Raw genomic sequence first — 14,284 nt, 5'->3', positions numbered from 1 at the left:
TTTCGTAATATAAAGCAATACTATCAATATTATTAATAAGAACATATTTTACTTTGGCAATTAATAATATATCAAATAAAAATATTGCAACTATATAAATTATGATTACAATCTCTAAGTCACCATCCTACCCGTTTAAATACTCTCCTAAATATAATGTGAACAAAACGAGTCTCAAGGAAGAATACAAAACATAATTTTAGATGCCAGCATCTTATTAAGCTGCCTCGGCAAAAGCAGTTTTAAAATCTAGATTAGTTATTCTGAGATCTTGTGCAGTAGACTAAACAAAATGTTACCAAGTTTGTAATTCCGTTGTACTAATAAAATACGCGTGCCTTCTATCACGAATAATCTTAAAAACAGATTTAATCAGAGATATTAGTTATGTAATGAGCTTATATGTCGTTCTAGAGACAAGTTTGCACAACTGAACAAGACAGTTGAATAATCAAATAAGAGTGTTAAGAGGTTTAATAAATAAGTTATGTACAATCAGTTATCTAACTACAGATGCAGTAACTCTAACTAAAACTATTACTATAACTCATAAAAATATCGAAATAATTACCTCATTGAAAACTATCATACGTACAAACATGTTTCCGTAGTATTTTATTATTAGTATTTAACTTCAAATCAAAAGCTTCTTAACTAAAAAAATTATATATTTTAGATTGAACTGATTATTCAAGGTTTAAGTTTTCAATAAATGTAGAAAACTAAAAATAAGTTCGTTTTGGTATCTACTGTAATTGCAACCATTTACTAATATAATGAATTTAAAACAGTTCGGCACACCTTTTATTTCCGGATCTAGTCGGTTTAAATCAAGGCATGTTCTAATATTTCCGTTCTTAATTTGAGTTTCTAACTGGGAAGAGGATGGGTAGAGAGGATGTACGTCCCTGGAAGTGAGTCTTCATCATCCTATGGCTTTGAATAGCTTACCAATTTCAAAATAAAAATGCAATCTAGGTATATATTTAAAGGTGAGAATTAGTAATTACCGAAGAATTTTTGAAATTTTCCTGAATTATACATTTCATTGTCAACATAAAATGAATAGGTTATTTGTAGAGCCAAACAAATCACTACAGTATGGACCACCAGAGAGTGTAGTTGAGGGAGGAGCCTATAAGGCGCGTGACCTTGGAGCATCCAATAATGACTTAAGTTTAACGTGTCGGCTGCAGCGCGTGCGTACCAGGCGGCAGTTGACGTGTGCCAACTGCACTCCTTCGGCCTTACTGTAGTGGACGTTTTTACTGCAAAACTCTCTAGTCTTCTTCACCTGAATGTAACTTATTTATCGATAGAACATAGAATTGGAAGTAAGAATATTATGATTTAAATTAACTTTTTATTAGTAAAAACTTATTTATAAAAGGCTATAAGACTAAAAGACTTCACTTATTTATAAAACCAGTCAGATTGACGGCAAGTTGTCTCCTCCCTAACGATTACTTGAGGTGACATGAAGGTCAACCTTCGTGTACCCAGCAAGATATCCTTCACAAGACAAGATGTGACGTGACGTTCCACCACCGTGTAGACAGTTCTTAACGGCAAAGTACAGGTTGACAGTACTGATAAAAGGTGCTTCAATCACTGACATTATTTGAACCTGCATTATATCTAACTCTGATCCAATGTCCGACGCCTTATACTGAACTCTATTGGCTCTCTCAACGACACGAGGCTACCCAAATAACATTCTTTCAATCCCAAAACGATAAATTTAACAAGTTTCACTATTGTATAGGGTATTAGACAATGACTAATAAGCCTCTCAATCCAGTACTCATCGTTCTGGCTTAAGAGTGTATTTGTGTAAATCTGCCACTTTTTATGTCCCATTAACGATCCTTTAAATAGTCTATCGTTATTTAAGAAATTGTAGGCATTTAAGGTTACATTCCGAAATTTAGATATGTATATATTATGTATATGACTGAAAGATTAACATTACATTTATAAAGATGTTTATTGGCTTATGCAATATTTAACTTAAAGACGTTCTATTTTTAAACTGTTTTTCACTAAACGCATTTTTATAAACTCCAAAAATAATATAAAACATGGTATTCCTTTAAAATCGTACTATGTATTGACTTTTTAGTTCAGCAGTTTTCTCTTGGGACTGGTTACAAATGTATTCAAAACTCATACTTCAAATGCCTATATATCCTCGAGAAGTGCACATAAGACCTTTTTGTATCCTACAGAAGTGATCTTAATTGCAGTAACTTAAATCTTTCAAAACTTTATTCAGTTAAAAGTGTTATGAATCACCTTAACCAGTTCGAACATATCATAATTTACACACTATCGTGTAAATGAAGATCATTAGTGGCTGTTTGCGAGAGGGTTTAATATATGGGTTTAGGTACAGTAACAAACAAAACAAGAGTGTCCTTATTGCAGAGGCTGGTTGTTCGTAGTTAGGGCCAGAACCAACCATTAGTTTAGCGCCCGTATAATACCTCGTTAGGGCTTCTCTTTCTGCAGCAGGTCAAACTTTTCACCGGTCAATGTTTGCTGGTTTATTTCTAGTCCAACATCCCTGCCTGGACCTAGATCCCGGATGGAGGGATTACTTTCTTCATTATCAATACTTATTATCTAATTTCGTAATTAAACTTAAATTTCTTATTGTCTTTAGATGGCTATATAAATCTTATGATCCGTAAAATAGTCATGTGGCGTGTATAGAATCACTTGTTCCTCTTCCAAGATATTTATAAAAAATCCTTGAATACAGCATATATATTGGCATAAAGGTTGAGGGACATAAAGGTGTTGCATAAGCAAAAAGTCACTTCATGTTAAAAAATATATAGTAAAGTTAAATAAAATTAAGTGTAACTTGGACATATCCAAATATTTTTAGATACTTTTTTTTAATTCTGAAATGCTCATCTTACATTTTTAATATAGTTCCATGAATTCGTTCTCTGTATAAAATGCTTCAGACAACAAAAACAGTTTAAATTTTCTTTTGAACGATTTTTCATTGATTCCTAATATAATGCATTCGGGGAGTTTTTTTTATCTGACATTTTCCTATGGAAGATTTCTAAATAAATTTATTCTGTATTATAGGGGTCTAGAGATTTGATTAAACCTGGTGTTGTGATCGTTGTTATACCTTCCCTTAACAGTACTGTAACAGGATGTTTGGAACTAAAAAGTTAATACTTTAATCTACAACTATTTAATAGGGGATTTAATACAGTACTTACAAGGCCACATCCGGTCGTACATTTGGAATAAAAATATAATGGGCATTAAGATGGATCCATTGAGGACGCCTGTTAAAGAACAGTTTAGTTGTTCATCATTATACACATTTTAGACCATTTAACAACAATTTTAGACCTAAAATAACTAAGATTGAATATAGAAGTCATAAAGTGAGAGTCTTGAAATACCGTGATTATATGTAGAGTAATATACTGTATAGTGATCTACACGATTTAGGGATTTCGATCCATCTACAAGAATGTTAATCGTGTTCTTACGTTTCAAACCTTTAACCAATAGATAAATGATGATTTAATAAAACCCATTTATAAGGATATGTATTTATATTTTCTTAAATAACATAGTAATTTTATTTATATACACCTTCACATTAACTTTATTTGAAAGTGGTAAAATAAATGTAGGCCTACTGGCCAGGATTTATTTGGTTTCCATGGGTCGCAACATTAGAAGATTTTATTTTAGGATATGTTAAAGAGATTTGGTAATATATTTTATAAACGGTCTATTTATAACTAAATTGAGCGGTTCTAAAAAGTTGTTTCGGTTGAAGACTACAGCCGATTTTAATAGAGGCATTAACTTACTGAATAAAAGGCTAAAAGGCACTGCATCTGGGTATCGTCTTGTCATTTTATACATCAGTGACAATATTATTACACTCAATATTAGCCTACCACTTTTTTATAAATGATGACTATTTATTTATTTATTTCAATTGATTCGACTCCATTTCCGCCTGGTTATTGTTTAGGATAATAATTTGTGAACTGCTTATAATCATTTATACTGCTTAAAAGTATAAATCTTTAACTATTTTACGATGCATATTGGTAGCATTAATAAACGCAATATCTTCTCCATTCGAAAAGTTGTTCGGTTCTCGTTAAAATACTGAGCTGTCCATTATGACCTGTGACTGCCGTCAACATCACAGAGAGTCAGAAACTTCAACTACTTACTTTTGTACCAAGCTGTCATTCGTTTTCCGTAAGTGAGTTGACAGGTAAACACATGTCGAATCTCGTCTACTGTAGTCTGACAATGAGTAACGTACCTAACATTGTTGTAGTCATTGTCATTTATTTATTTAACACAATGGAACTTTACAGTTGTCTGTGCAATTTATAGAAACTTAAGATATTTTGCCAAAAGAAAGACAAAATTTTAGTAACAATACATTAATATGATATATTACTACAGAATAATTGTTACATTCTAGAATTTTTTTAAACCAAAATTAGGCGCTACTCAAAGGCCACTTGTAGACTGTAGAATTCCCTTCAACCAACTAGGCTCTTAAACGGGGCTTATAACAGTTGATGCTATTGATTAATTTAATTCGAATTAGTAAAGAATTATGTAGTTTAGGTCTATAATAAAATAATGAACTTTGAGTGAGTAATAGTCTAAATTTTTCTGATACGGTATAGTTTCTTTTCCTGCATTTACATTGATGATTTAACATAGAAAATTATTACAATTTTTAAACATGAAAGTTAAAGTGCGGTAAATTAGTAAACTTGAACGTAAGGGAGGCACTTGATAAGAGTAGCCTTCTTCAACCGTCCCCTTGCGCACTGCCCAGTCTAGCCTCAAATCCCTATGCTTAAGTAGAAATACTCTCTGAACGTTGCTTGACGTAGTGTACCCTTATGTTATAATTATTGTCTAATATATTGAGGAGACCTTAGATTATCTGTTTTTAACAGAAAATGAGTGAATTCCGTTCAAATGCATCAAGGAATTCTCAAGGAAATAATTAAAATAAAACATTTAATTGTCCAATACCTTGATAGCAAACCGTATAATATAGATAAGATGGCTTCTGGTGGCAGGTTTATTTTAATTACATAACTTTTTATATCTATGGTAATTACCTTTAGCTGTAGTGAACATATTTAATTTTAACTAACATTGTCACGATAGTACCTTGATAGCAAACCGTATAATATAGATAAGGTGGCTTCTGGTGGCAGGTTAATTTTAATTAGGTACATAACTTTTTATATCTACAGTAATTACTTTTAGCTGTAGTGAACATATTCAATTTTAATTAACATTGTCACGAGCCACTGCGTGTTGGGAAACTAGGAATATCACATGCAATAGTGAAAAACTAGATAAAATATAATTTAATTAATTCTTTAAAGAATGTCCTATACATTGAATATTGTGAAATGTGTATACCATTTGATTGTAGGTGGTTTTGTATAACGTGAACTTTGTCTGTGTTACTTATTCGAACGGTACACTAATGGAAACTAAAACAAAACTCAATTAAACTAACTCAACGCATCAAAGTGCCAGGCTACTTGTCTTCTAAGACGTACCTGAGACTTGCTTATAAAACGTACTGAGATCACGGACAGGACTCGACTGTAATTGACAAAGTTCTAAGTGTTCTTCTAAGACAATGCTCTAGGAGTTTATATTCATAGTGATAATTTAACAGCAGACTTGTGTTAATGGGAGCTAAAGCTAATATATTCACAGCTACTCTCCTAGTATTCTAGTGTTTAGACTAATTTATTTGATAGTCTGGTTTCGAAGAATGGCTTCTTATATGTGTTATTCTCAAGAATCCGTGACTAGTATTATTTGGATATGTGACTCAATTCATATGTTAAAGTCAAAGCAAACAAGTAAGATTAACAAATATCCTTGCTTCTGGTATTAAATTCTAGGTAGCTTTTGAAAGATCTTGTAAGTGGCCTATCATCTTTACTCTAAAGAATGGTTGATAAATAAGGGGGATAGAAATTAGAAACAGTATCAAGATGTATTTAACCAGGCTCAAATAAGAGAATATCAAAGATGACTTTAACAAAGAAGAATAGTTTAAAAGTAAAAAGCCAATTTGGAATGTATGAGCATACATCCTTGTTTTTTTATGAAATCAATACAGGAATGTTATGAAACAAAATCTTTCGTCAGCCGCGTTAGTTTTCGTGACATTCAAAATGGAAGATGGCAAAATTTGACAATTTTAATGGCAAAATGTAAATATAAAACAATAATACCTTTCTCAAATTATATTTTTTAACTTGATACACATACAACCGACCGTCAGACATAAAAAAATTACATTTATGTTATTAATTATGTTATTTTTTTAAGTCATCAAATAACGAGAAAAAGAGATTGAAAGTCATCTGTATGTAATTTGATGACAAATTTTCAACACTTACGTGAATGACGGTTGGGTATAAGTTTGTGGATTCACGTTAAGAAATGTATGATCTGAGAAGAATTGTGTCACTCCTTATTATTGACATTTTTATACCCACCATTTCAACATCCGCAATAAATAGCACGGCTGGCGATCGGTTTCCGTCGTAGGGAAATTTCTCCATCGGTCTAAAAAAAGAATTTGTTCCCTTATAAATTGCAAGTTGAATCTTAACTATTGCACTATAGAATGATCGAAATGTTGGTACTTGTAGTCTGTGTTTCAGCAAATCTTGTTACAGTTCCACCATCTTGTTATAACGAGACACTTTAATTACTATCCTTGCGTTTTATTTTTATTTATTTATTTTTATTTTTGAAAAATGCTAGAATTTATTGTGAGAAAATGCAATACCAACCCTGATACACTTGAGTATCATCGTGGCTCCTTCTTAAAAATATCTAAATTTCATAATTTGTTACGTTCTTGGTTGTTTTTCCATTTAATACTTTCAACTTGCTCTCTATATCATTCTTTATCGTTTAACACTTTAATCTGAGTATAACGTTGATATAATTCTCCTTTTATATTGAAGAATTCAGTACATCTGACGACATTCGGGTCGTTTTGCAGAACACTCAAATCAAGTTATACGGAATTAGTTCAAAATAATAGTCTCCAGTGACCTTGACTACTCCAACTAGTCGATCGGTGATTACCTTTTCCCTAACTTTCTTTTCAGCAGTGTACAAAATAAAAGACACTAGATTAATTTTCTAACAGTAAATGGCACTGAAAACCATAAAATTGCTATTTTTTACAAATTTTATTACAAATGATAATACAAAATTTTACAATTTACCCCTTTATCACTTCGCATGGTTTTATAAATGTTAAACTATCACTTACATCTTCAGTCATTAAGAATATTACTACCATTACGAAGTCCATTTTCAAAGCTATACATTTAGAATATCGATAAATGTTTATAAACATGGCAAACTTATTTAATGCCACAACAATGTTTATTGATTGCTTACACTCAATGGCATTATGTATGGCGTCTGATTTTATTCAACACTATTTTTAGCCGAAAAGGCATCAGCATATTGGTTTAAAGGTTATAAAAAGAAATAAATATTACGATATTGACGAGATCGTTTCAAACAAATTTATTTAGTACAAAGTCAATTTTAGCTCTGCTGTATAAATAAAGTATTGTAATAATACAAAGTAATACGTGTCATATTATTTTTATATAATATAGATTCAACTGAGTTGTTTTCCACACGATTTAATGAGACTTAATGAGAATTTAATTACGTGCTTTAATTCCATGAATAAAGAATCTCCAAAGTATTAATCGTAGATGATTGAATGACGATAAGCTTTCTTTACATAAGACTTTATTCTGCTAAAACAAACTAACTAAATTACTTCTATAACAGTCTTAGTGATCTCGTTTAAGAAAAGTACGACCATGTTGGTTTTCCTTTTCGTTGATATTGATTTTAATTTTGTGTTACAAATCATGTTATGTATTTGCCTAGTAGTCTGCAAAATCAGTAATACTGTGTACTCCGAGGTTTCGGATAGAGCAGAAACAATATTAGAAGTATGTGACTTCGAATAATATTATTAATAACCCATCAAAATTAAACAAATTGGATAATTATAAGTGTACATTCTGGAAGCTCTTTTCTCACTAAAATTGGTTATAAATTTGAAAACATGTTTGTTCTCCAATAATATACTTTTTCGTTTTTGTGATGGTAACCAATTTTATTCAATTATGTTATTCTGATGATGTGTTCCATAAACACGAAAGACCACAAAAAAATAAAAAGTATATTATTGGAGTGTTTGTTTTCAAATTTATTAGTATAAGTTTGTACAATTTTTGCCTCAACTCGACAAGTTAGTTTGATATTTGCTTCTATTCTTTGTTTTGAACACGTTTATATTGCATTTATAAATACAAAGCCTTTCCATATAATATTTTGTTCTTGTTATGGATTCTAAAATTGTCACATAAACGTGGAATTTAACTTATTTTTCGTAAGATATTGGACTTTGTTTCAACACCTCGTAATATTTTCAAGCTGTTTAGTAAATGAAAATTAACGAAAATTGTTAAATGTTTATGGAAGAGAATTTACTTTTTAATTTATATTTTCTCAACACAACTACATTTTAAGTATGAAATAAATAAAACAACTCAAAACTATGTCATCAATATATTGCATCCCGAAACACTGTTCTATTACGATTGCAGTCCTTTCATATATACGATATGTTTAATCAGATCCGTCAATATTTAATCGGTTAAACCATACAAAATACTAACAGTAGTGGTCTCAAATGTATATATGGATAATGCAATTAGTGTTTGTATGGATATCACAATGCTTTTGCTGGCGAGATTCGACGAACCACTGTGGCCGTTGGGTATAGTGAGGTCTCATTTATTGAATATTGATCAGTCCCTATTGATTAGACAAGTGACCTGCATATAGGATGGCATCAGAACCAATTATCTGGGAGGTGGTTATGTATTCCCAAGCACCCCAGAGGTCGGCGATGGCAAGAGGAAACCTCTGCCCCTCTATATACACACATATCCCGGGAGATCGTGTACTACAATCATCATCAGAAATATTTATCTGCACAGTAAGAAATTTCAGATGCTCTTCAGGATTAAAGAAATCGTTATTTTAGATCAATACGTTAAACTTGTTCCGTCTCTTGCTCAAGTGCCTAGTGCACGAAATCTGGTTACAGGAAACAGTAATAGTGGTCTTTTATAAAAGGTAAATAGATCTTCTGTACAAAGATCTCTTAGGTCACTAGTGAGCAATGAGACAGATATAAGCTAAGTATTTATACTCTGTAATGTGTAACCGGTACCCTCTATGTAGCCGCTATCAAGTGTGTAATCGGCACCCATTGTAAAATATGAACCCACTGTGTAAACGTCACCCACTGTGTAACCGATACCAACTTTGTAACCGGTACCCACTGCGTAACCACTGTACAACCAATAACACTCGAATATTTTGTAATCAAACTTGTTTCCAATGTACAAGTAATTATTTCTCATGATTTACTTGTACTATTTTAACTCCATCAATACATTGAACGAAACCGTGGTTATTACTAAAATGTAGTTACTTGTAAAATAATTTTGTTTTTTTTTTTAATGTAATAATCAAATACTATAATGACGATTTTGATAAGTAATATTCATAAATGAGTAACGTTAAATATTTGTTTCCCTGATATTTCATAACATTTATCTTATGGATAAGAACTGCACCATGTCAAATTGATTAGTACTTTCAGGTATCATTATAGCGAACATATTGTATACCAAGCGTTTAATGTATGCATAAAGTAATTCAAAATATTCATTAAGTATACAGTACTAACTTTTCAGCAAAATTACGGAGGAAATAATCCTTAACATCATGATCTAGTAGTATTGTAAATAATATTTGTGTAATACGGTATTTTTAGAAATAGGTTATGCAATTTTATGATTTTCCCAAAGCCCTTGCTGGAATATGTAAATAATGAATACTTTAAATTTACTCCTAAACCAAACATAAATGATATCATGGTCACAATTTTATTTTATTTCATACATGGTTTAAGCAATATGAAATACGTTCTATGCTGGACGAAAAAGTAATTTTAAATCGTAGCTCAATATGTACATTTTTGTACAAGAGTACATTTTTAAATGTACACTTTTTATTTTGAGTACTTGTGTGTGTGTGTGTGTGTGTGTGTGTGTGTGTGTGTGTGTGTGTGTGTTTGGCATGGTGAGTACTACTAATATAGCGTTGCCATAGTTTTCAGCGTAAGCCACTGTCATATTTGATCATAATATGTTTACTATAATTGTTTTTGCTAAGACGAATTACAATGAATTTTCATAAGAAATAGGAGTAACGTCCGTCCAAAAATATGAGACGCAGATAAGTTAATGACTCACGCCCTCCGTCCCACAACTTAGCCTGCTTTGATCTTATTCGATTTTATTCGGATTAGACCCCCACAGTAACAAAGCTTCAGAACATTCTTGATGACAACTGTATTCACACTGGTGATCCGTCCCCTAGGCTCTAAACATGTAATTAGTATTCATCTTGAATGAATAAATGAGCCATAGACCATACAAAAAGGAAATATATGTCTAAGTATAACGAGCCTTGAGCAGCCGTTTAATTCACTACAGCAACCTAGGACTTTCCCCATTGGATACTACAAGCTTGTGAAATACTAGGTAACTGCTAGTACTAAATAAGTATATCTGATAGTTATGCTCTTAAAACCAAGTTAAAAAAATATGCATATACAAAAATATAATCATTGTTAGTGACTTTTTAATAATCATCAAATATTAAGCTTATAAAAGATCCCAAATATAAAAAATAAATGTCCGATTAATAATTCAGATGCATCTAAAAGTATTGTAAGTCACTCTCCAAATACGAATAGATTTATTTCTTATATATTTAACAGTAATCGAAAATAAATTAAATTCTCTTTTACATTGTAAACGTTTTTCCTTATTAGATATAATTCTTCTTTATTAATTACAGATCAAATTATCCGGCACCTGTATATGTCATTCAAGAGGGCTTTATCTTTTAAAGCATCGTTATATGTACATAAGAGCATTTAGTTTTAACATAATAGTCTGTTTACCGTGGTTGTTTTTATCATATAAATTGCATATGTGTTTATTCATACATTCATAAAAATATTAAAAATAAATACTTATGTAATAAAGACAGCTCTATTACCACTTCACGACTTAGCGACATTTTGATTATTATACTGTAATAGTTTTACCTCCAGGGTATCACACTTTAAGTAATTAAAACCACAGTAAAATAGAATTGCATTCTCCTAATCACAGTAACATCGTAAAAAGCTCTGTATACACCAAACTCATCAGTTATTATTATTTTCTTAGTATCGTTTCATATTCCTTCGGTGCGTCATGATTGATTTTCCCACTCTGTTACATTATGAAAATGAAAATTTCGAATATTAATATCCCAGAAATGTTCAAACACAATTTAAGTTCAAGTCTTTAAAGTAAGATAAGCTCAAAACTGTTAGAGATGACTTAGAGCTAGAATCTCGAGATAATACTAACTAAACAAGTTCACTTTTCAATCAGCTCACTAAGCCGGCCACCAGAACCACTTTACGAAAGAAGAAACAACTTTCATGTCTTCAAGTAATCAATTTTTTTTAAACCTCTCACAAAATATGAGAAGGTGAATAAATTTTCCAGACTTTAATTAATGTAAATTTCCACAGTTTATAGATTAAAATGAATAGGTAAAAATGTTCCTGAGGTACTTGCATGTTTTGTTCGGAACTATTAGTTGTAATTGAGATATGTATGAATACTTGCCATTTTAAATAACAATTTTAAACTGTATATTCTCCATTTTAAGCTACTTTTTTCAGTTACTAGTAAAACAAAAATCATTAGTCATTATTCTAATATATATATTCTACAATTATTAGAGAAAACAATGATAACATTATTGTTTACTTTCTAACTCCTTAAACTTAATATTGTCAGACAAGATTTGACAGTTCGCTTTTCAATATTTTGTAAAAATAGTAATTTGTAACTATTTTAAAGTGTTATACGAGTAATGAAAATCAGTAACCACCAACTGTTGAATATCGTTGTTCTCGAGTTATAATATATTTCACCAATTAAATGTAACACAGCTTATGATGACGAGACAGGCGTTCTATGAAAATTGCAAGTAAGGGATGTTGGTCCTCACCATATATTTCGACTTCTGTTTTTCCCTCGTAGAGACAGAGAGCTCACTTACGTACGCACAGTGAAGAGCGCGCGAGAGTAGCCCTGCACGTTGGGAGGGACGCGGAGAACTAGCCGCGTCGCGGCGCTGTAGCCTCCCCTAGGAGGCATGCGTCGCCACCCCCGCTCTCGAGTACTTCTTGCACACGTTATGTGCCATAATAGCCTACGAGCCTTTACGACCTTGGATCTTCTGCATTTGTTTCATTTACATTTATACTTGGTGAATAGTTAAACTTGCTATTCGCCACATGCTTCGTTGAAATACTTCGTAAAGAAATAATAGGTCTGCATATTCATGATCAAAGTACATCATTTTAAAGAATAAAACGATAAACAAGACTCTCGTTAGTTGTTAAGGACATGTATATGTATGTGTGTTGGGTTTCCCATCAGTCCTACTTCACCCTAAATTTTAAAGGTTGAGAATTTTCAAATCTACTTTGTAAATATGCAGTATCATCATCCAAATTCGATGGATTTGAACATTTCTCCCATCTCCCTCAAAAATGAGGGGAAGCTTAATCTAACATAACATTTTAAATGGGGTGGCTTATCGAGCAGAGATTAAATTTAAAGGCCTCCTGAGACAAAACTAAGGGTACCAAGGGAATTAAGATTTGGCTACTGTAATGAAAGTGGATACTGTTAGAATAAAAAAAGATTGTTAATTCTATTGGACTCTATGTTGGTCAGCCGAAAGCTAGAAACCTCAAATTGTAACCATTATTATGACGTTTAAATATGATATGGTACAACGGTGAAAACCTGTTACTTACCTTAACAAATACCCATTTTCGATGGAGAAGTAAACGTCTTTTACAACCCCACCGCTTGGTACCTACCTCGTTTTAAGAGAATAAAGGTTAAAAATTTCTAACTTGACTCCAACTTACCGTCCAATTTTATAATTTACAACTTATAATTTTACCAAACTCTGCATATTTTTAAGTCTTAATTAATTTTCTTGGTGTTGTTAGTTTTTTTTTTTTTTCGTTGATGTAGTGTTACTCCTGTATTAGATATCCCCAAACAAGATTTGGAAGCTCTCAATCTATTAAGGGCAACATGTATAATAAATAGGTATTTAATCATTACTGATTCAGTCGTAATTGTTGAACAAGATAAGGAAAAGTTTGAGCTGAGCTGAGACCTGCACGTGACTCGCGAGTAAGTCGTGTGCAGATGAACAATTGTGTACGTCGGAACTGGGTCGCTGGAAATAATAAACTGTCACGTGCATGCTAAACCATTTATTTACCACAGCCAATTCTTAGCTTGTCCATTGTTGAAAGTAAATTTCGAGTTAAACAGCTCGAGTGATTCTTAACCGTCTAGGAATGTGTGTTAAAGCTGTATTATTCTTACAAGGCAATAAAATATACACATATTAAAGAATAGTTTACATCTCAAATTCTTTGAGTAAAACTTTGTTTTAAGAGCCACTGTATTCTCGGCATCCAATAAAATAGGGCGACTGGAACAGTTAATAGATCAAAATAAAATTAATTTAAAAAATAATCATTTTTTTGCTAATCAATATTTTAATTACTTTGTAAAACGTTGATTTCCAAAATTGATATTCAGTTATTTACGTTACAACGGCGATTTATATATTGTAACGTCCTGGTAAGTGGTAAACACTGTGCATGATATACGCATTCGTAAAAAACAAAAAAGATTGTTACCCATTCCAATATTTGAGTAACCCCAATATTCAAATGTTGAATGCATAGGGAGTTTTGTTCGAATGAAACTTTACCTTTAATGTACGAGATAGGAAAACGCAACTCCACATGTTGCCTAACGGGCTTCTTTGGAGTTGGATGCAAAACTTCAAATCTTTAAGCTCATATAATTCTCGAGATATCATATGAATATACAAAACATCAGACAGGAAAAAATGTTATAGATCCCAGGCAGGCAGAAGAAAAGCTTTGCTAGCTTACTGAGCTATAGGCTTTTCTAATGACCAGCTAAATCCC

General features: G+C 31.7%; 1 protein-coding gene across 1 annotated transcript in view; it reads right to left on the bottom strand.

Annotated features, from left to right (window-relative positions):
• LOC124357074 (RYamide receptor-like) overlaps positions 1–12,358 on the bottom strand; it is a 329,693-nt gene extending 317,335 nt beyond the window's left edge. Inside the window, exon 1 of the mRNA XM_046808491.1 lies at positions 12,262–12,358. The gene's annotated coding sequence lies outside the window, so the exon portion shown is untranslated. The remainder of the gene's footprint in view (positions 1–12,261) is intronic.
• Positions 12,359–14,284: the final 1,926 nt, after the last annotated feature.

This window comes from Homalodisca vitripennis, chromosome 3 (genome assembly GCF_021130785.1).
Source record: "Homalodisca vitripennis isolate AUS2020 chromosome 3, UT_GWSS_2.1, whole genome shotgun sequence".
Classification (NCBI taxonomy): Eukaryota; Metazoa; Arthropoda; class Insecta; order Hemiptera; family Cicadellidae; genus Homalodisca; species Homalodisca vitripennis.
Note: the sequence above shows the minus strand (reverse complement) of the source record. Positions and strands in the feature narration are given on the sequence as shown.